General features: G+C 46.4%; 1 protein-coding gene and 1 long non-coding RNA gene across 2 annotated transcripts in view; one reads left to right on the forward strand and one right to left on the reverse strand.

Moving 5' to 3' along the window:
* Positions 1-23,419, reverse strand: part of RHBDL3 (rhomboid like 3) — a 605,698-nt gene that overhangs the window by 515,010 nt on the left and 67,269 nt on the right. The gene's annotated exons all lie outside the window — the stretch shown is intronic.
* Positions 13,194-14,233, forward strand: LOC144767297 (uncharacterized). The gene is made up of 2 exons (XR_013598139.1): positions 13,194-13,403; positions 13,853-14,233. It is a non-coding gene; the product is annotated as an uncharacterized LOC144767297 (long non-coding RNA).

A 23,419-nucleotide genomic window follows, 5' to 3' on the forward strand; every position in this document is an offset into this window, starting at 1 on the left:
GGGTGTCCTGGCTACACCCAGGGCACCCAGTGTGCTTGACCCCCTTACTGGGCCTTTATCATCCTCAGGGGCCCCAACCTATCTGAGACTACATTTACAAAATAAGCAGGGGGGTTGCGTGAACTCCCCAGACCCCAGTGACCACCACCTCCCCGGGGTCAAAAGACATATTTAACACTGGGAGAGGCCCCCCTCTTTGGGCCCATTCGGCCCCATGGACCCCACACACAATTCAAGGGGACCCCCTTCAAGGGCTGAGTTCGGCCTCTCGGACCCCATCCTCCAGGGCCCAGCCTTTACAAGCGGTGTGCCCTGGCCCACCCAGGGCACCCAGTGTGCTATGTTGGGGACCGCGGGGGAGCTTGAATGCCACCACGGCCCCTGCCGGCTCCTCGCCGCCTGTGGGAGCCGTCATTGCTCCCATACGCTCGGCTCAGCTAAATATGCAGCTCTCTGTATGTGGGAGTAATTCCTTCATCTGTTTCCCTGCCCGCATGACACTGGCAGGGAAACAGATGAAAACTCCTCTCTCAGCAAGCAGGAGCAGTTTCACAGCTCTTGCTTGCGCAGAGCGAGTTCGTGTCTGCTCTGACTTGGCAGGAGCTGTCAAAGCTCCCACCAAGTCAGGACAAACAGCTATATCTCGGGAATGGGCACATTGGGACATAGCCGGAGCCGGCCTGGGGGGTGGCGGTCCCCAGGGCTATGTATTGGGCCGCCTGTTCCCTCTCATTCAGGAGGTGGTGATCCCCAGGGACAAATATGGTCCATGCAGGGGGCTGCGTGGCCCCCTCACAGTTTTATTTATTTAATAGGCCCAGGGCTGGTGGTGGTCCCTGTGGCCCAGTAGGGGACCACCCCATTATGAAGCAAGAATTCAACTGAAAATTGCATGTATAATGCACAAAGCTCTGCACTTCAGCACCACAAATTATCTTGCCAATAAGCTTGAGCTGTCGGGCGGCTCTAGATCCTCTAGAAGCTCCAGCACCTACTGCGTACGCCACAGTGTTTCATCAGGAAAAAAACTACAATAGAACTTTCTCTGGCATCACCCCCAGAATCTGGAACTCTCTCCCCCCTGAAATAAGACTGACCCCCTCCACTGCCTCCTTCAAGAAGAAAGTCAAACTCCTATTTATGAACACATTTCTGGTATAGATCATCAGAGTTGTGCTTCTTGAGCTTTTTGTTCTCCATACCATATGTACTTTTACTATGCTTAAAGATTTGTACGTCATTGCCGCAATGCCCACATTCGCGCTATATTTTTTTAATCTCTTCCTGACAAAAGATGACTGCATTCAACGGCTGTGATGATAGTGTCTAACGGAGGGCCAGTACAAATGGAACTGGGCTACGGGCCCATGTGCCCTCCAAAGTCCCTCCCAGAGACACCAGTGGACACCTGCTTTCACACAGCCCCGGTGCTCCAAGAATGGAAAATAACAAGACTCTCAGAGGGCCACGTGTGGTAGCAGCAAGTAACAGTAAAGAACCTGACATTATTTCTTCCGTTTATGGGGAATGCTACAGAAGCAAGATACCATTTAGCCTAGAATCCTTGCACCGATCCTGCTTTACACCCCAAATTAGGCAGGGTGTGGAAAGTGGACGACCACATTGAAAGCCTGGAGAAATGATAAACCTAACTGGAAAATAATCTGCAGAGCTGTATCAGTCACAGAACTGACATTGAATCAAAATCTAGACACGCCACAATAACAGCCGTTGTGCTCTGTAGATGTCACAGCGCACTCTGCACCCACACAGGAAGGAAATGCAGCATGTGGAACAGGAGGCCAATTGTTTACCCAAGTAAAATAATAGAGAGTTATTGTTTTTCAATGCCTTTATTTTAATCTCGCAACCAATTGCTGCATTCAGCATATTTAAGGGCAAGCAGCCTCCATGACAGGGCACGTAAAAAAGAAATTTGGAACAAACCAACCACTGTACTGCATGAAGTGGAACTAAAACGTTTCCCATCAGATCTGCACACACAGCCACTGCAGCATTCTACATCTTGACCAGACTCTCTCTAGCACTTGGGGCATCTTTGTGAAGGTCCCCGAGGGGTAATTTAGTATTTGTCTCACCAGACAAGATCTAAATCTGAGGGTTCGGAATGTAAGGGATGTGATCACCAAGATGTTCACCGGTAATGAAAAATAACATGCACATTTTACTGTTTATCCCACTAAAAATCTGCAAGTCCCAGTAGTTACTGGATCTTTTTCACCCTTTAAATTTCTGGCAGGTTTGAGCTCCAGAAATGAATGGGTTTGCAGATATTATTACTAATCACCCAATAAACACCGAATAATTGAGCCACGGTGCAACCAGAGGGGTATAAATTAATCGAGGCACTTGTAATCAGCTTTTATAGTGGGACCATGCAATGGTGGCTTCTGTCATCGCTATAACATGTGTGTTATCATGCTTTACGCGCCATTGTCCACCCTTTCTGCTAATTACTGGCCCTTCCCCCCCCAGTAAATTTCTATGGGGTTGACCTTCCAAACTTTACCTGAAAAGTCCAGGGGAGCAGTGCTGCAGGAAAGTGCCCCTTTTGACATGGTTACCCACCACTTTTCTCCTGGTATCTGTTGCAACTTTGACTGTAAGTGTACAGGGTTCCTGCTAACCAGGTCCCCAGTACCAGTGTTTTTCCCTAAACTCTACCATTGTTCCACAATTGCCATTACTTTGGACTCCAGGTAAATCCCTAATAAATTGTACCCCTGGTACCTAGGACATTGGGTTTAAAGAGGTTCCCTAAGGGCTGTAGCACGAATTGTGCTACCCTAAGGGACCCCTCACCAAGCACATACAAACTGCCCTGCAGCCTGTGTGCGTTGGTGCAGAGAAAAACGAAGAGTCGACATGGCCCACATCCCTATGTGCCATGCCTACACAGCAGGGTACAGGTAAGTCACCCCTACAGCAGGCCTTACAGCCCTATGGCCGGGTGCACTATTTCCATATGTGGGCATATCTGTGTGAGTGGATGTGTCCCTAAGTTCACTCTTACATACCAAATGTGCACAGGGAAGCCATACCAGGTGCATGGGCTGGGCACTCATGACTACGAGTTCCCTAGCTACATGATGGCTTCACTGTACCCACAGATGTTTGGTACCAAACATCTTTTCTTAATAAACCCATACTGATGCCAGTGTTGGATTTATTAAGAAATGCACCCAAAGGACACCTTAGAGGTGCCCCCTGAAAACCTATTGACCAGTAGTGTGTTGACTGCCTGATCTCGACCAGCCACCCACCCTAGACAAGTTTCTGACCTCCTGAGGTGAAAGCAATTGCTCTCAGAGGCCTGGAATAAAGCCTGTTCTGGGCGGAGGTGTTTACACTTCCTCCACGCAGAAACGGCACTCCAGAGCGGGAAGCTTCAACGGCTCTGCCAACTTTGTTATGCGACCCAGACCTCTCCTGATAGCGGAGATGCCTATCCCCATGTCCTGCCCCCACATTTTGGTGGAAAGAAAAGTGGGAAAATTAGTAAGATTAATAGGTTTGCCCACATCATGCCAGAACCTCCTTTAAGGTGGTCTAGCTGATGTGAGCACCACCTTTTCAAATTCCTCCATCTTATTTTGGACGGAATTAGCCTTCTAAGTTCAGGGTTATGCTAACTTCCCGCAGGAAAAAGTCCTATAGAGGGTGTAGACAAACTAAAGGTAGGTAGCCCATTGGCTACATTCTATCAGTCCCCTAAATTGAGTATTTAGGTGGCACACCTGAACCTAAGAACTCACTCAGATTCCATAAAACAAGAGAAGAAGGAGGAAGAGGAGTCACTGCCTGGCGAGTACCGCAGAAGGGTCGAGAACTTTTGGAGCAAAAACCCTGCCTGCTTTCACCTCTCTCGCCAATAGCAACAGAGTGACTCGCCCTGCAAGCTGGAGAACTACCAAAGCTTTGGGTAGCCTGCCCGCACTTTGAAAATGGCCTACAATCTAACTTGAAGAAGAGGAGCTACTCCCCTGCACTTCGCAGTCACCAACAAGCAGAGTGCACCTTGCAGCTCCCTGGGGTGACCGACACCGCAGACAACCAGGAGAAAGTACTCGTGCTCTGGAAGGTCAGATCTGTCTCCCCACCGAGTGTGAAGACACCAGGACCAACCGTAGCTGTGGAGCACCAATCTAGGGGTACCAGATGCCCTGCACAAAACACCAACAGTGAGAGTCCAGTTCGGATTCCCACTGCACTACACTGAGCAGCTGCCGAGGGACGTCAGCATCACTGAGACCCACTATGTGAATGGCCCAGCTGTCTTGATTTTGCCTCTGCCAGCTGTTTGTCCGTAACCATGAGGAGCATCTTTGCGCATCAGCCAAGCCGCCCTAACCACTCTACACCTGAGCTGCCCGGCCACTGAAGAACCAACCATGTCCCCTTGCTCAAAGACCCCTTGCGACCCATGCCCCCGTTTGAGAGCTCTCAGACTTGTCCCCAAGTTCCCCTGTGCAGCCTATTTCCATGTGGTCCCCCTTCACAGTATCACGCCCAGCTACAACCACACAAGCATCCTGCTCCCGTTAAAAACCCGGGCAGTTCCCAAAAAACTGTTGGTAGTACTTTGGACCTTGGCACACTACAACTCGAAACCCAGAAGGTGAACTCCTGAAACCGAATGTACCAACCTTTATGCACTTATGACTTTTCCTCCCAAAGGAATGCATTGTGCGTAAAGGTGCACAAGTTTGAAAGATTTACTTACTTGTAACAATTGCTTGCAAAAACAGTACTTACTTTTGAATGAAGTTCTTGGTTTTACAACATATATAAAAATAAGTGTTTTTTTTTTATTTTGTCTCTGATTTATTCTTTGAGAGTGTCTCATTTATTGCGTTTGTGAGTACAACAAGTGCTTAGCACTACCCTTTGATAAGGCTAACGGCTCAACCGCCCACCACAAAAGAGAGTGTTAGTATTACCAATTGGGGACCCACTGGACTTTATACAGTGTACTTCTTTTTAGTGCACTATATAGAGAGCCAGCTTCCTACAAATGCTTATTGCGCAACTCGTAATTACGGAATGAGCCATAACAGGAGTTACCACCCATATCAGAATTGATCATGCCAACCATATGCTAGGCCTTAGTGTTATTCTCCTTCTGCAGTGATGGGAAGGGTTTGACTGGTGTGGTCGGCTTTTAGTGGTGCATCAGTTGATGCTGTAGGATGCTGGATCCAGTGGGAGGTGCTGGGACTGTATCTCCCTGTCAGTGCTACCTATTGGGGACTCCATGCGGGAAATCCATTCAGCATCCTTGATTTTAGTTTGCTTTTCTAAAAGTGTAAGGTTTTCAGCTCTTTTCCGAATCCCTGGTACTTTGTCTGGTATCCATGGGGCACGCCTGGATTTCTCTATTGCTGCGCAATCTTTAAGGTGTTTTCTTTATGTTTTGTTGGCCTCAGCTTTGGTAGCCGAACATGAACAGGGCAGCTCAATTTTTTACACTTAAACATTTGGTCATAGGGTGCGAGGTTCTGCAGGAAGAAAGGTCTTCATCCCAGACTGCTTTGTAGAGAGTTCACAGGATTCTGAAGTCAAATCTTTGCTATACTGAGCACCAGTGCAGAGCCACTAAGTACCTGTGCTTTCTGAGCTTGAATCGCAGCCTGGCTGCCTTGTATGAAAAACGTTCTGGTGTCTATCTGTTTCTCTCGAAAATCCATGGTAGACAACGTTTCAGCAGTCTAGACTATGCTTACGGGCTTGAGTGGAGAAATGACTTCCCAAAATGGCCGCCATATCTCAGTAAAAATAATAGTGGTTTGGGCCAGCTACATGAAGGGTTACAACAGTCAACCAATGGAAAAATAGGAGGAAAATGTAGCTAAGGGAAACACAATGAATAAAAGGTGGGAGGAATTTTACCTCTCACTACCTGAAAGAGTGAAAGGCCCATGGTCCTGAGACCTCGAAGTTACATGACTTCTGCAGCACGAGCATAAATAAACAGAGCAATTTTAGCAATCAACAGATGATACCGGTTCATTGCAGATAGCAGACGCGTTTATAAAAATACCTGCAACGAATATACATGATACTTTAAGTCTTATTTTATTACTTCTTAAAGGAATAATTTTTTACTGTAACGCCACAAGTGAGAGCAGTTATAACACTCTGGCAACTTTGTAAAAATTCTGCTAACGGCCTTAAGATCGAAGAGGTGTGAACAAAAAGGCCATAGTTCAGCGGTCTAGAATAGGCAGGAATCCGAAATGCGCGGCAGGTGTCATCTGTCAGATTTTAAATCTCCCCGCGCCTAAAAAAATGAATATGTCCGTCTGTAATGCAACTGGTGCCCATGTAAAGCGCCCTGATACCTTCGGGTGGCGTTCGCGCTATATAAAAGTTCAATAACAAAATATGTCTACAGAGTTCTCGTCCAAGTTTCCTAGGATCCTGACTGCGGTGTGAGTCACGGGCTGCGGGATTCTGGAGCCTACATTTGGATAAAGTGTCAGACACGCGTCAAGACGACTGTGAAACGTATCCATGTTACCTGTGATACAAGGTTCAACTTCCCCACCCTCAGGACAGTCCCTCGGCGTGTCCTGGCGAGAAGAGACGTGAGGGATGGAGTTATAGCGGCATCCGCAGCATCACCCCGCAGGCTCGCCGGCTGGCGCGGTTTCCATGGAGACCAGCCAGCCAAGGCCCCATCACCGAGCAAGTAATCTGAAGGCTCTCTGGGCCTGCGTCCGGCTTCGACCACAGTAATAACTGATGCTATCACTCACATTACGTATACCGGATTACAGCCACGGGGAGTGAGCGCTGCTGTCGAATGCAGGCCCGGTGGAGTTGTACACAGCAGGTGCTGGTGCAGTGCAAGCTGCCGCGGGAGGGGGCACAGGAATGCACCCAGGCGTGTACCCGTTTAATTGAGGTGCACTGGCCACGCCATCTTTAGGCAGCATGGCCTTTCAAACGATGTCTGATAAGGCAAAAAAATTCCTTAGCAGGTGCAATACTGATTGTGCATAAGGGCTTGTAACCTATGGGGTCGCCCGGGGTGGGCCCGGATGGTGAAGGCTGTGCCTTTTAAGGCCAAGGGTGGTGCCAAGCAGCCCCTTTCAATACTTTGAGGCACTAGAATCCAAGATGACGTCACATACAGGGTCACCAGTCGCCGCAAGATCTATGATGAGGACTTGTTGGCAACTTTGGCCTTAGCAAGTCCTGAACAAATCCCACACATAACACGTTTTCAAAATTAGGTGTGAGGTCCATGGTACGGTGTGAGTTCCATAATTTAGTGTGGTTTCCACTACCCACTGTCCATAATCTGGCATCTATTCCATAATTCACTGCCGCCTGCCTCTGCTCTCTGGTTGTGTTTCCATAATCCAGGGCAGATTTATAATTTGTTGTGGGTTCCATAATCAGGGGCATGTTGCATAATTCACTGGTAGGTCAATTACCATACAATGCAGCGTGGGATCCATAATCTGGCCTGGATTCCCCAAACAACTATTATTTCTCCAATCTGGAGGATCTTCCATACTCAGGAGTAGGGTGCACAATTCAATGCAGACTAGGTTCAATAATCCTATCATAGTCTGATGATCCGTTCTGGATCCATAATCTGGCACACACTCCAAAAGCACAAACAAACTATGAAAGCCCAGTCAGTAGATGGCGACCTAGAGAAGACGGTCTGCAGGCACCTGTGCGATACCTGTTCATTTATCCCTTGACATGTTTATATAATGCAGTGTCATCTCTGTCGATTAACGCTGGCTTCAGACATTGAAATCAGTATAGAGGTAGCTTCACAATAAGACTACGGTAGGATGTGTGTCTTTTTGACTTCACCTCTTTTTTAGGGCTTTGACTGGGAGAAGATTGATTTTTCTTGGTTTCAGCATGTTCGGGCACAATGTTCAATAATTTTGGTCCTTCTACTGATAAGTCCCTGCTAACACATGTTTTAATTGTTCTTTAACTTTGTTTTGATGTTTGGATTATTAGGAGGCATGGTGGGATATGAAGGGTAGGGATGGGCCACAATGTGCAGGTTTATAATGTATCTCACACACTTTCTTAGATAGTTTTGCAAATTGTGAATTCTGCGCAGGACATTGAACTATAAGCATTCCTTGATTGGGGCACATTGAAGTGCTTAAAGGGAGGCTGTGGTGTTCTCTTGTTCCTGTTTCTGGAATATGCCTCCGACGCCCATGGTAAAGGGCATGAAGCACTCATCAAGGCATTGACAAACGTGTTGCGTTAGGTTTGGCTTCTGTAGAGTGCACACTCAGTATGGATACACATGCAGACCACCAGCCCCATATTTTTCATGAAGTCCAACCAGCATAGAGGTACCCATGCACAGAGACCAACACAAATCCAGGCATCAACGCACACAGACCAGCAGTCATGCATAATCATGTACAGTAAAAGGTATGGGGTCATATGCATCAGTGAGCACAGGATGACATGCAGCAGTCCAGTACCTATGCACTAATTTCATTCTTTCCTTTGGCCTTTGAGATTCTTCTGTTTTTTTCATCATGTTTCTATATGAAAATATGGTAACTTTCTGTTTTAATTGCATCTTGTCCTGTCAATAGTTTCACTACGATAACGAATATTGAATGAACTGTCTTTTTTAATTGTTTCTTGACTTGTTAATAGCTTCTCTATGATAACGAATATAGAATGAACTGATGTTATGCGGTATATCATGTTATTGTATCAAATCACTGGCCTTTATGTTCAAGCATAATGCATTGACTATTGTGCACTGCCGAGCACAGAGGCATTTAAAAAAAAATATTGTTTATCTATTTCTAGCAACAAGATGGTAGTGTCCTGAAGAAGACACTTTCAACGTGTCGAAACGCGTAGACGGAAAACATTTCCCTACTGTACTGTACAACTGTATAAACAAATAACGTGCATCTGTTGTATATCCACTGTAACAAATTTTTTACAGTTTTTTAATCAGTATATGTCAATGATTTACTTCATGACACTTTTTATCAAATTTATTAAATTGTACTTTCTGTGATAACTTAGAGCTTTATTATTTATTTTTTCACTTGAACTTTGCCAGTGTTTGTGTGTTGCCTGGGTGTATTACTTTCCACAAATGACGTGCAGCAGAGGGCACAGAGTGAAGCACAGGAGAGGAGAAGAATGTGATAACCTCCAGGAGAGCAAAAGGTGAGGTGCACCAGAGTATATACCTTAGAGGAGCATTTGGCAAAACATCTCATGGAAGGACTCATTGGAGCAATTGGCACTGCATCATGGTAACATTGGCTGTTCTGCACGCAGTGGGCACCTGGTGTTGGGCATCACAGTAGCATTGCAGAAGTACAGTTCAGGTGCAGAGTTTTACGCTAATTAACAGACGTGTTCTGCAGTGGCGACTCCTTTGTAATGGCAGAGAAGTGATGCCCCACTGCTCAGTGCTAGCAAATGAAAAATAAAATGATAATACAACAATCTTATTATAATTTTATTTTTCATTCCCTGACTGAATGAGCCAATACCGCAAGTGTAAGGTGGGGCCGGGCCATCCTCCATGGACAGCAGAAAGGGGGAGTAGATTGCCAGACCGTCTTGGAACGGCCAAACCGAGATGCGCACGTAGATTTCTCCAACCTAGCTGTGTTGTACATCCGGGTGGAGAAAATGCACAGACTTCCTGTGCCTGTGCCCATTCAGGCCAATCCCGGTGCTGCTCTCATGCTGGGTAATAGCGTGAGAGCAGCGTCTGGATAGTCTGGAAGCCTGTGCTGTGTGGCCACTGGAAGCAGAGGAGCACTGAGGCAGTCGGCAGCAGGATTGGGAGCCGCAGGTGCAGGTACGTTTTTAAAAATGTGTATTGCTATTTCCCCCAGCGCTGCCCCACCACTTTCTCTTGCCAACAGCTGCCACTGGTGTTCTGCTCCTTCCTATCTTTTCGAGCTCAGACTTAGCTCCAGTCATACCAGCCTCTGTACATCTGTTAATGCATGTGTTCGGGGGGGGGGGGACACAAGGAGGCCCTTGGCTCTCTATTGGTGTCTGGTGGTGCAAAGGAAAGCAAATCGCCACCTGTAAAATAAAAGTGTGTTGTGCAAATGTTGATGTGCACCCCATATACTCGTATCTATCCTTGGCTGAAAAATATAGCCCAAACTGGAGATTTCTGGACATAGGAACCTATTCTAATTGGTTAAAAGGGGAACCAGTCAGTTTTTTAGGTCTCGCCTGTCGATGCGCATGCGCATCGAGCAAGCGAGACTATAGGGGCTCATCCAGACTTTATCTAACTTTCAAGGAATCGTGGCGATTCCTTGCAGTGCCCGTGACTTTTAAGCTCAATGCGCATGTGCATTGAGCTTAAAAGCGCGTGCACAGCCGCCCGCATTCCTCCGACACCTTTGAAGTGAAACTTAGCTTCACTTCAAAGGCCCGGCTTGTTCACACCCACATGCCGCTCTGCCCCGCTCCGCCCCCTCCCCTGAGTCATCCTGCCTGCCCCTTCCCGCCGTGTCGCATTTCTCCTCCCCCCTCCCCTCTCCCCTCTCCCCTCTCTTCCCTCCGTCTTGTTTTCTTTGATGCTGGTATTGCTGGCAGCGGCATTGCGCTTGGAGGGAGAGCAACAACATAAAACTGACCATGAAGTTAATCACAGGACCCTGCAGCCGAAGGCTTCGTGCACTGAGCCCTCCCGGCATACACATAATTTTATCGCTCTCTTTCTCTCGCGCTCTCCCTACATCTATAGCTCCCCCTCCCTCTCTCCTGTCTTCCTCTGTCTCACTCTAACTGTGTTCCTCCCTCTGTCTCACTCCCCCTCTCTTTTTCCTCCTCTCTCCCTCCCTCTCCGTCTCGCAGCTTAGATTCACGTTTCTGCCTGTTTCACTCTCTCTTCCAACTCTCACCCCCCTCTCCATTTACTTACACAAATCTCGCAGATACCCCAAGCAGCGGTGCACGCAGTACCAATCCTTCTGTTATGCCACATCTCGCAGCTTAGATTCTTTCGCTCTTTCTTTTAACTCTCCACGTTTCTGCCTGTTTCACTCTCTCTTTTAACTCTCACCCCCCTCTCCATTTACTTACACAAATCTCGCAGATACCCCAAGCTGCGGTGCACGCACTACCAATCCTTCTGTTATGACACATCTCGCAGCTTATATTCCTTCGCTCTTTCTTCTAACTCTCCACGTTTCTGCCTGTTTCACTCTCTCTTCCAACTCTCACCCCCGGCTCAATTTACTTACACAAATCTCGCAGATACCACAAGCAGCGGTGCACGCACTACCAATCCTTCTGTTATGCCACATCTCGCAGCTTAGATTCCTTCGCTCTTTCTTCTAACTCTCCACGTTTCTGCCTGTTTCACTCTCTCTTCCAACTCTCACCCCCCTCTCCATTTACTTACACAAATATCGCAGATACCCCAAGCAGCGGTGCACGCACTACCAATCCTTCCGTTATGCCAGATCTCACAATCTTCCATCACACATGGAGCTGGTACAGCACAGGCAACGGCAATGCAAGCTTCACTCAAACACGGAGCAGGTACAGCACAGGCAACAGCAGTGCAATCTTCCCTTACACATGGAACAGGTACAGCACCGACAGCAGCAGTGCAAGCTTCCCTCACACACAGATCAGGTACACCACAGGCAGCAGCAGTGCAAGCTTCCCTCACACATAGATCAGGTACAGCACAGGCGGCAGCAGTGCAAGCTTCCCTTACACATGGAACAGGTACACCACCGACAGCAGCAGTGCAAGCTTCCCTCACACACCGTCACACACCCTCAGCTTCACACACCCTCACTCACCCTCACACACACACACACACACACACACACAACAACAAAAAGAAGAATAGAAATTAACTATCCTAATCCACACTCTAACTCCTAGATTTAAATCCTGAGTCCTAATTCACCCTACAAATACACTCTTTCACTCTATGTAGAAAGTACGCGTTTTGAAAACTATAATATGCCAGCGCTTTGCTGTATACTACAAATACAAGTACTCTCTACAAAGCCATTTTTTGCAAAAAATATTGCTATCATTTAGGAAGGATGTTCATTTGGGTCGCTAAATATAATACATTATATGGGCATTCATACAACGCACTAATAATATGTGTTTTTACAGTCACTATTTTATACAATGCTTACTTTTTCTTTAGGAAGAGAACGCAAACACTGTGTTTACCTCAATGCCTCACCCTTAGTCACCCTCACTCATCCTCAAAACGTCACCCTGACTCACCCTCAACACCTCACCCTCAACACTTCAGCCTCAACGCCTCACTCACCCTCAATCTCACTCACCCTCAATCACACTAAACTCCTCACCCTAACTCACCCTCACTAGCCATCAACACCTCCCCCTCAAAAACTTTACCCTTCTCCCTCAACTCCTCAGTCAACCTCACTCTCACTCAACACCTCAGCCTCACCCTCAGCCTCACCCTCACTCACCCTCAACACCTCACCCTCACTCACTCACCCTCACTCACCCACACTCCCCCTCATCTTTACTCACCCTCAACTTCTCAACATCAATCACCCTCAATCGCTCACCCTCAACTCCTCACCCTAAATGACACTCACTCAGCCTCACTCACACTCACCCTCATCCTTACTCACCCTCAACTTCTCACCCTCACTCACCTTCAATCTCTCACCCTCACCCTCTCACCCTCGCTCACCCTCACTCACCCTCACTTACATTCACCCTCACACTCACGTAACACCTCATCCTCACTCACCCTCACTCACCATCAACTCCTCACCCTCACTCACTATCAACACCTCACACTCAATAACTCACCCTCACCCATGTCATCATGTCTACTTAAAAATGCATAGTTGACTTACACACACATTACACCTTTAGTAACTTCAATAAGTAACTCAAAAAAATTAGAATTATACACTCTTCACACATAGTAGCAAGTATGACTTTTGGAAACTAAAAGATGGCAGTGCTTTGGTGTATACTACAAACACAAGTACTCTCTACAAAGCCATTTTTTCAAATAAACAATTCAATCTTTTAGAAAGGATGTTCATTTGGGTCGTTAAATGTGATACATTATATTGCCTTTCATACAAGGCACTAGCAATATGTGTTTTTACAGTCACTATTTAATAGAATGCTTTCTTTTTGTGTAGGAAGAGGATGCAAAGACTGTGTTTATCAATGGGCAAGATACCCCACTCAAATCGATTACAATAAAAGATGCAACTGATGATATAAAAGTGACACTGTGGAGAGAAGCGTCACAATTTAAAATACATATTGGGAAATATGTTACCCTGACTCACGTCACTGTACATGAATTCAATTGCCAAAAAATATTGAATACAACGCGCCATAGCAAAATGGAGGTAAGCACAACAAACAAAACTTTTGTCAACTATCTCTGCTCAGCCACTCTTGGACTTTCACCCAGTCTTGCCCTTTCACCCACTCTGCCCCTTGCACCCACTCTGGACCTTTTACATTTCACCCACTTGGGACCTTTCACCCACTCGGGAGCTTTCACCCACTCGGGAACTTTCACCCACTCGGGACCTTTCAACAACTCTGGCCCTTTCACACACTCTAGGCCTATCACCCACTCTAGACCTATCACCCACTCTAGACCTATCACCCACTCTCGACCTATCACCCACTCAAACCCTATCAACAACAGGGACCCTTTCACCTACTCAGTCCATTTCACCCAATCTGGCACTTTCAACCACTCTGTTCCTTTCACCCACTATAGGCCTTACACAAAACATAAAGTATACAAATTTAAAAACTAATTGTTGCTTTTGTTTTCTCTCAACAGGTAACAGCCCCACCAGAGGAAAAGATGGACATTCTAATTTATGGTGTTGAAAGCTCTACAGAGCAAAATAGTATTATCACAATAAAAGTGACAAACACAGACGAATATCAATCTATGCCCATCGAAAACCAGATCTTAATTAAATGGTTTATGTTAGATGAGGAAGTTGACAACATCGGAGATGCCCTTGTCCACTTTTTGCCACAAACTTTTGAAGTTGTCTTTTGTAATGGCCAAATCATAAAGATTCTGCACGAAAAAAACGATGACATATGTTCTGACTAAATTTTGCATGTTGCCAGGATATCTTATTTTTGTACAAAGTTAAACAATAAAAATTTTTTTTTTTTTTTAAATAAATAAATAAGTGTGGGATACAAATTTTACAACTTCTATGGTATTTTTTGCTCTACAAAAGGCAAATTGTAAGTAATACACTCAATTTATACAACATAGTCACACCCACATACAACATTCAGCCTATCCATTTGACATTACAAACACATATACAAAATACACATACTTTGTAGCTTGCACGCACTACAGTAGTATGTATGAATGAGACTGTTGTTGTGCTAAATACGCCTGTGCTGGTGCCGAGTTATGCTGTGTTGTTGCTCAATGTTACTGTGGGGGGGCCGAATGATAAGGTGGTATTGATGCGTGTTGCATTGGTGGACATCACAAATTAGGTTGTTGTGAGAATTGCACATGTTGTTGGGATGAGTTATGCTTTGGTGGTAATAGTTGAACACTAACAAACCACAACTCATCATCAACACATCACAACAACAGCATTAGGAAGCACCACACTAACATCACTCATCAACACACCAACATCACTCTACACCACCACAACAGCATCATTCTACTACAACAACATACAATAACACTAACACACTTAACATAAAAATAACTATTCACACATGCAAAACACTCACATTTGCCAATCACACCCTCACTCACACTCACTCAGCCTCAACTCATCACCCACCCTCAATTACACTCACTCACCCTCAACACCTCACCCATACTCTCCCTCAACACCTCACCCTCACTCACCCTCAACACATCACCATCACCCTCAACCACCTTCAATCACCATCAACACCTCACCCTCACTCACCCTCAACACCGCACCCTCAAACCTTCAATCACCCTCACTCTCAACACCTCTCCCTCACTCACCCTCAACGCCTCTACCTCACTCACCTTCAGCCATTCAACACCTCACCCTCAATCACCGTCATCCTCACTCACACTCAAGACTTCATCCTCACTCACCCTCAACACATCTGCCTCAATTACCCTCAACCACACTTACCCCCAACACACTATCACACTAAAACAACACACAAACACCACCACTGCACCACTTCACTCACCCTCAACACCTCACCCTTAAACTCTCACTCAAACTCACTCTCACTCATCCTCAATAACATACAACACCTCAACCACACTCAGCCTCAAATCCTCAATAACACTCAGCCCCTCACCCTCACTCACCCTCAACACATCACCCTCAATTACAATCAACACCTCACCCTCACTCATCCTCACTCACCCTCACTCACCGTCAACACACTATCACACTACAACAACAAACAAATACTTACCACCACAGCAACACTTCACTCACCCTCAACACCTCACCCTTAACTCCTCACTCACCCTCAATCTCACTCATCATCAATCACCCTCAACACCTCACCCTCAACACCTCACTGTCATACTCACTCACCCTCAATACATCACCCTCATTCACACTCACTCACCGTCAACACACTATCACACTACAACTACAAACAAACACTTTCCGCCACAGCAACACTTCACTCACCCTAAACACCTCACCCTTAACTCCTCACTCACACTCACTCTCACTCATCCTCAATCACCCTCAACACCTCACCCTCACTCACCCTCAACGCCTCACCCACACTCACCCTCACACCCTCATCCTCAGCACCTCACTCTCTCTCACCTTCAACGGCTCACCCTCAACGCCTCACCCACACTCACCCACAGCTCCTCACCCTCAACACCTCACCCTCACTCACCCACAACGCCTCACCCTCAGTCAACCTCAACACATCACTCACCCTCACTCTCACTCATCCTCAATCACTCAACACCTCACCCTCAACACCTCACTCACCCTCAGCCCCTCACCCTCACTCACCTCCTCACCCTCACTCATCCTCACTCACCCTCAACACCTCCCCCTCATTCTCACTCACTCTCACCCTCTCATCCTCATACTCACTCACCCTCAACACACTATCACACTACAACCACACAAAATAACTATTACCACCCCAGCACCACTCATCACCACTGCAGCAAACAAAGGTCATACAATAACAACATGTACGCTTTTAACAGTCACACACACAACAACAGCTATCAATGGCCACTTTCACCAGGCATACACACACAACAGTCATCAGTACTGCAGTATTATGTCTAAATGAGACTGTGGGTGTGCAAAATACGGATGTGAAGTGCAGAGTGAAGCAGTGTTGTTGCTCAATGGTACTGTGGGGCTGCAGAAAGATAAAGTGGTATTACTGCATGTTGCATTCGTGGACATCAGTGATGCCATTGTTGGGAGAACTGCAACTGTTGTGGTGCTGAGTTATGCTGTGGTGCTAAATATTAAACACCATCACAACGCCACTCATCACTAGCACAGAACAACACATCACAAATACAGCATTACTAAGCACCACACACTCACATGCCCACACGCTCACACACCCCCACCCTCACACACATCCACACTCACACACTCTCACACATCCTCGCACACCCACTCACATTCTCAATAAGCCTCATAGCCTCACGCTCGCCAACAATCACTCACTCTCACCCTCACACCGTCACCCTCACACCATCATCCACTCACCCTCAACACCTCACCCTCACTCACCATCAACACACTATCACACTACAACCACACACAAACACTTACCACCACAGCACCACTCATTACCACTACAGCATTACTCAGCAGACAAACGACATACAATCCAAACATGTGCGCTTTTAACAGGCACACACACTAATAGCTAGCAATGGACACTTTCACAAGGCGTACACACACAACAGTCATCAGTGCATCCTTTCACCATGCATACACCCACACAAACAGCCATCAATCCACGCTTTCAACAGTCACACACACCACCAGCCTGAAGTGCACGCTTTAGAAGAACTTTTTGTACGTTGCACACACAATTACAGCTATACAAGCATGCTTTGGTGCTGTACAGTACTGCAGTTCTATGTCTAAATGAGACTGGGGGAGTTCTAAATACGGCTCTAGTGGCAATGAGTGATGATCTCATGTTGCTCAATTGTAGTGTGGGGTTGCAGAATGTTAATAATGTGCTATTGCTGCCGAAATGGACATAAGGGATGCCGTGCAAGAGAAAATTACTACACACAAGGAAAGTGCGACCGAAAAACACGTACGGCAAAACGAAACTCAATCCATGCCAAAGAATAAAACTAAATAGCAGCCATTGATAAAATACTAAACACACTCTAATGAGAGGAGCCAGACAGAAAATACGTGCGAGCAAAGCAAGAACGAAAACAATAATTACATTACACCTCACACTCACTCTCCCTCAACACCTCACCCTCACTCACCCTCAACACATCACCATCACCCTCACCCACCTTCAATCACCATCAACACCTCACCCTCACTCAACCTCACTCACCTTCAGCCCCTCACCACCTCACCCTCAATCACCGTCATCCTCACTCACACTCAAGACTTCATCCTCACTCACCCTCATCACATCTGCCTCAATTACCCTCAACCACACTTACCCTCACACTATCACACTAAAACAACACACAAACACTTACCACTACTGCACCACTTCACTCACCCTCAACACCTCACCCTTAAACTCTCACTCAAACTCACTCTCACTCATCCTCAATAACATACAACACCTCAACCACACTCAGCCTCAAATCCTCAATAACACTCAGCCCCTCACCCTCACTCACCCTCAACACCTCACCCTCAATTACACTCAACACCTCACCCTCACTCACCCTCACTCATCCTCACTCACCCTCACTCACCGTCAACACACTATCACACTACAACAACAAACAAATACTTACCACCACAGCAACACTTCACTCACCCTCAACACCTCACCCTTAACTCCTCACTCACACTCAATCTCACTCATCATCAATCACCCTCAACACCTCTCCCTCAACACCTCACTGTCATACTCACTCACCCTCAAAACATCACCCTCATTCACCCTCACTCACCGTCAACACACTATCACACTACAACTACAAACAAACAATTTTCGCCACAGCAACACTTGACTCACCCTAAACACATCACCCTTAACTCCTCACTCACACTCATCCTCAATCACCCTCAACACCTCACCCTCACTCACCCTCAACGCCTCACCCACACTCACCCTCACACCCTCATCCTCAGCACCTCACTCTCTCTCACCTTCAACGCCTCGCCCTCAACGCCTCACCCACACTCACCCTCAGCTCCTCACCCTCAGCCTCAACACCTCACCCTCACTCACCCACAACGCCTCAGCCTCAGTCAACCTCAACACATCACTCACCCTCACTCTCACTCATCCTCAATCACACTCAACACCTCACCCTCAACACCTCACTCACCCTCAGCCCCTCACCCTCACCCACCCTCAACTCCTCACCCTCACTCATCCTCACTCACCCTCAACACCTCCCCCTCATTCTCACTCACTCTCACCCTCTCACCCTCATACTCACTCACCCTCAACACACTATCACACTACAACAACACACAAACACTTACCACCACAACAACACTTCAATCACGATCAACATCTCCCCCTCAACCCCTTACTTACCCTCACTCTCACTCATCCTCAATCACCCTCAACACCTCACCCTCACTCACCCTCAACGCCTCACTCACCCTCATAGCCTCACCCACCCTCAACGCCTCACACTGACTCACCCTCAATCTCACTCACACTCAACGCCTCACCCTCACTCACCCTCAACACCTCACCCTCACTCACCCTCAACACCTCACCCTCACTCACCCTCAACACACTATCACACTACAACCACACAAAAAAACAATTACCACCACAGCACCACTCATCACCACTGCAGCAATCAAAGGTCATACAATAACAACATGTACGCTTTTAACAGTCACACACACACAACAACAGCTATCAATGGCCACTTTCACCAGGCATACACACACAACAGTCATCAGTACTGCAGTATTATGTCAAAATGAGACTGTGTGTTTGCAAAATACGGATGTGGAAGTGCAGAGTGAAGCAGTGTTGTTGCTCAATGGTACTGTGGGGCTGCAGAAAGATAAAGTGGTATTGCTGCATGTTGCATTCGTGGACATCAGTGATGCCATTGTTGGGAGAACTGCAACTGTTGTGGTGCTGAGTTATGCTGTGGTGGTAATTATTAAACACCATCACAACACCACTCATCACTAGCACAGAACAACACATCCCAACTACAGCATTACTAAGCACCACACACTCACATGCCCACACGCTCACACACCCCCATCCTCACACACATCCACACTCACACACTCTCACACATCCTCGCACACCCACTCACATTCTCAATAAGCCTCATAGCCTCACGCTCGCCAACAATCACTCACTCTCACCCTCACACCGTCACCCTCACACCATCATCCACTCACCCTCAACACCTCACCCTCACTCACCATCAACACACTATCACACTACAACCACACACAAACACTTACCACCACAGCACCAATCATTACCACTACAGCATTACTCAGCACACAAACGACATACAATCCAAACATGTGCGCTTTTAACAGGCACACACACTAATAGCTAGCAATGGACACATTCACAAGGCGTACACACACAACAGTCATCAGTGCATCCTTTCACCATGCATACACCCACACAAACAGCCATCAATCCACGCTTTCAACAGTCACACACACCACCAGCCTGAAGTGCACGCTTTAGAACAACTTTTTGTACGTTGCACACAGAATTACAGCTATACAAGCATGCTTTGGTGCTGTACAGTACTGCAGTTCTATGTCTAAATGAGACTGGGGGAGTTCTAAATACGGCTCTACTGGCAATGAGTGATGATCTCATGTCGCTCAATTGTAGTGTGGGGTTGCAGAATGTTAATAATGTGCTATTGCTGCAGAAATGGACATAAGGGATGCCGTGCAAGAGAAAATTACTACACACAAGGAAAGTGCGACCGAAAAACACGTACGCCAAAACGAAACTCAATCCATGCCAAAGAATAAAACTAAATAGCAGCCATTGATAAAATACTAAACACACTCTAATGAGAGGAGCCAGACAGAAAATACGTACGAGCAAAGCAAAACCAAATACAATAATTACATTAACATCAATAAAAGGAAAGGCATAAACAAAAGTATAAGAACTCACAAAGGCACTTTTTCATAATATGCAAATAAAATTGTCATTACCTGTCGATCGTAGCAGCTCATTCCCTGAAATGTAGAAAATATAAAAAAAAAACACAACAAAGAGAACATACACAGTGCATACATTATACTTTTAACTACAACAAGCAACTAACAAAAAAAATGAATAGCGGCGAAACAAGTCACATACCGGTACAAATGACACAAGCAAAAGCTAAGTCAGAGGGAAAATAAACATCACAGTGCCACCTCAGGCGAAACGGAACTACTGAAACTACATACCAGGAAGACACTAGCAAAGATTACTCAATGCATCCCAAAGAATCTACTTAAACACGAGCCAACATTCGCATAAAGATCAAGAAAAATTCAAAACACAAGAATAGTGAGCGAGAAATAACAAGGGACGCAATTTCAAAGACATAACACATACAAACATAAACATTGCTTTATGTAACATTTCGAAAAAACTATATTTTTCAAACATATATCTTTTAGAACAGTACTAAGGAATATTGTAACTCAAAACTCGATAATACACATGGCGCAATACAAATAAAACACTCATACATCCTAATAAAACATTCTTAATAATACGTATATACACACACGTATTAATACATTCAAATTCATGTACTCACTTTTAATAAATGTACATCTTACCAGTCAGACGACGCAGCAACAAACACGGAGGAATAACACACCTTTACCGCACGAACATTCACATCAATTTGGAAAAAGCCCCGTTGACGCATGTCAAATGCAACGCTACGTCACACAACGTAGAGCTGCGATTGGCTAAAAATTACGTAACGCTCATAATTACATCACCATCAATTAAAAAATAGAACGCTAACATCCCTTACGTAACAAACGTAAAGGGAATACATTGCGTAATACCCTTTACTAGAACAGAAAAACAAAAACTTTTAATTACATACACTACATAATTTTAGAAACGTATACACAAGCCAAGTGCGACCAAAAAACACGTACGGCAAAACGGAACACAATCCATGGCAACAAATACACCGAAATAGCAGCCATTGATAAAATAAAAATCAAATGCAAGAAGCCAGGCAGAAAGTACATGCGAGCAGAGAGACCTAATAAAATAATTACATTAGCTTTACAAAAAGCAAATCAATAAACAAAAGTATAAAAGTCACAAAGACACGCTTTAATATTATGCAAATTAATTTGTCATTACCTGTCCATCGTAGCAGCTCATTCCCTGAAATAAAGAAAATATAAAAAAGAAAACACACAAAGAGAACATACACAGTGCATACATAAAACTTTTCACTACAACAATAAACAAACAAAAAAAAAAACTGTGCACGCACTACCAATCCTTCCGTTATGCCAGATCTCACAATCTTCCATCACACACGGAGCTGCTCCAGCACAGGCAACGGCAATGCAAGCTTCACTCAAACACGGAGCAGGTACAGCACAGGCAACAGCATTCCCTTACACATGGAACAGGTACAGCACCGAGAGCTGCAGTGCAATCTTCCCTCACACATACATCAGGTACAGCACAGCCGGCAGCAGTGCAAGCTTCCCTCACACACAGAGCAGGTACAGCACAGGCAGCAGCAGTGCAAGCTTCCCTCACACATAGATCAGGTACAGCACAGGCGGCAGCAGTGCAAGCTTCTCTTACACATGCAACAGGTACAGCACTGACAGCAGCAGTGCAAGCTTCCATCACACACGGAGCAGGTATAGCACAGGCAACGGCAATGCAAGCTTCACTCAAACACGGAGCAGGTACAGCACAGCCAACAGCAGTGCAAGCTTCCCTTACACATGGAACAGGTACAGCACCGACAGCAGCAGTGCAAGCTTCCCTCACACATAGATCACGTACAGCACAGGCGGAAGCAGTGCAAGCTTCACTCGAAAACAAGGAGCAGGTACAGCACAGGCAACAGCAGTGCAAACTTCCCTTACACATGGAACAGGTACAGCACCGACAGCAGCAGTGCAAGCTTCCCTCACACATAGATCAGGTACAGCACAGGCGGCAGCAGTACAAGCTTCCCTCACACACAGAGCAGGTACAGCACAGGCAGCAGCAGTGCAAGCTTCCCTCACACATAGATCAGGTACAGCACAGGCGGCAGCAGTGCAAGCTTCCCTTACACATGCAACAGGTACAGCACCGACAGCAGCAGTGCAAGCTTCCATCACACACGGAGCAGGTATAGCACAGGCAACGGCAATGCAAGCTTCACTCAAACACGGAGCAGGTACAGCACAGGCAACAGCAGTGCAAGCTTCCCTTACACATGGAACAGGTACAGCACCGACAGCAGCAGTGCAAGCTTCCCTCACACATACATCAGGTACAGCACAGGCAGCTGCAGTGCAAGCTTCCATCACACACGGAGCAGGTATAGCACAGGCAACGGCAATGCAAGCTTCACTCAAACACGGAGCAGGTACAGCACAGGCAACAGCAGTGCAAGCTTCCCTTACACATGGAACAGGTACAGCACCGACAGCAGCAGTGCAAGCTTCCCTCACACATACATCAGGTACAGCACAGGCAGCTGCAGTGCAAGCTTCCATCACACACGGAGCAGGTACTGCACAGGCAACGGCAATGCAAGCTTCACTCAAACACGGAGCAGGTACAGCACAGCCAACAGCAGTGCAAGCTTCCCTTACACATGGAACAGGTACAGCACCGACAGCAGCAGTGCAAGCTTTCATCACACATACATCAGGTACAGCACAGGCGGCAACAGTGCAAGCTTCCCTCACACACGGAGCAGGTACAGCACAGCATACCCTCAGACCCTCACCCTCAACACCTCACCCTCACTAACTTCACCCTTATCACCTCACCCACAATTCCACACCCTCACTCACCCTCACCATCACTCACCCTCACTCACACTCAACACATCACCCTCATCTACACTCAACATCACCATCACTCACCCTCAACATCTCATCCTTAACACCTCACTCTTAACACCTCACTCACCCTCACTCTTCCTCAACAAGTCACACTCACTCACCCTTAACACCTCACCCTCACCCTCAATACCATTCAA

Source organism: Lissotriton helveticus, chromosome 7 (assembly GCF_964261635.1).
Source record: "Lissotriton helveticus chromosome 7, aLisHel1.1, whole genome shotgun sequence".
NCBI classification, from domain to species: Eukaryota; Metazoa; Chordata; class Amphibia; order Caudata; family Salamandridae; genus Lissotriton; species Lissotriton helveticus.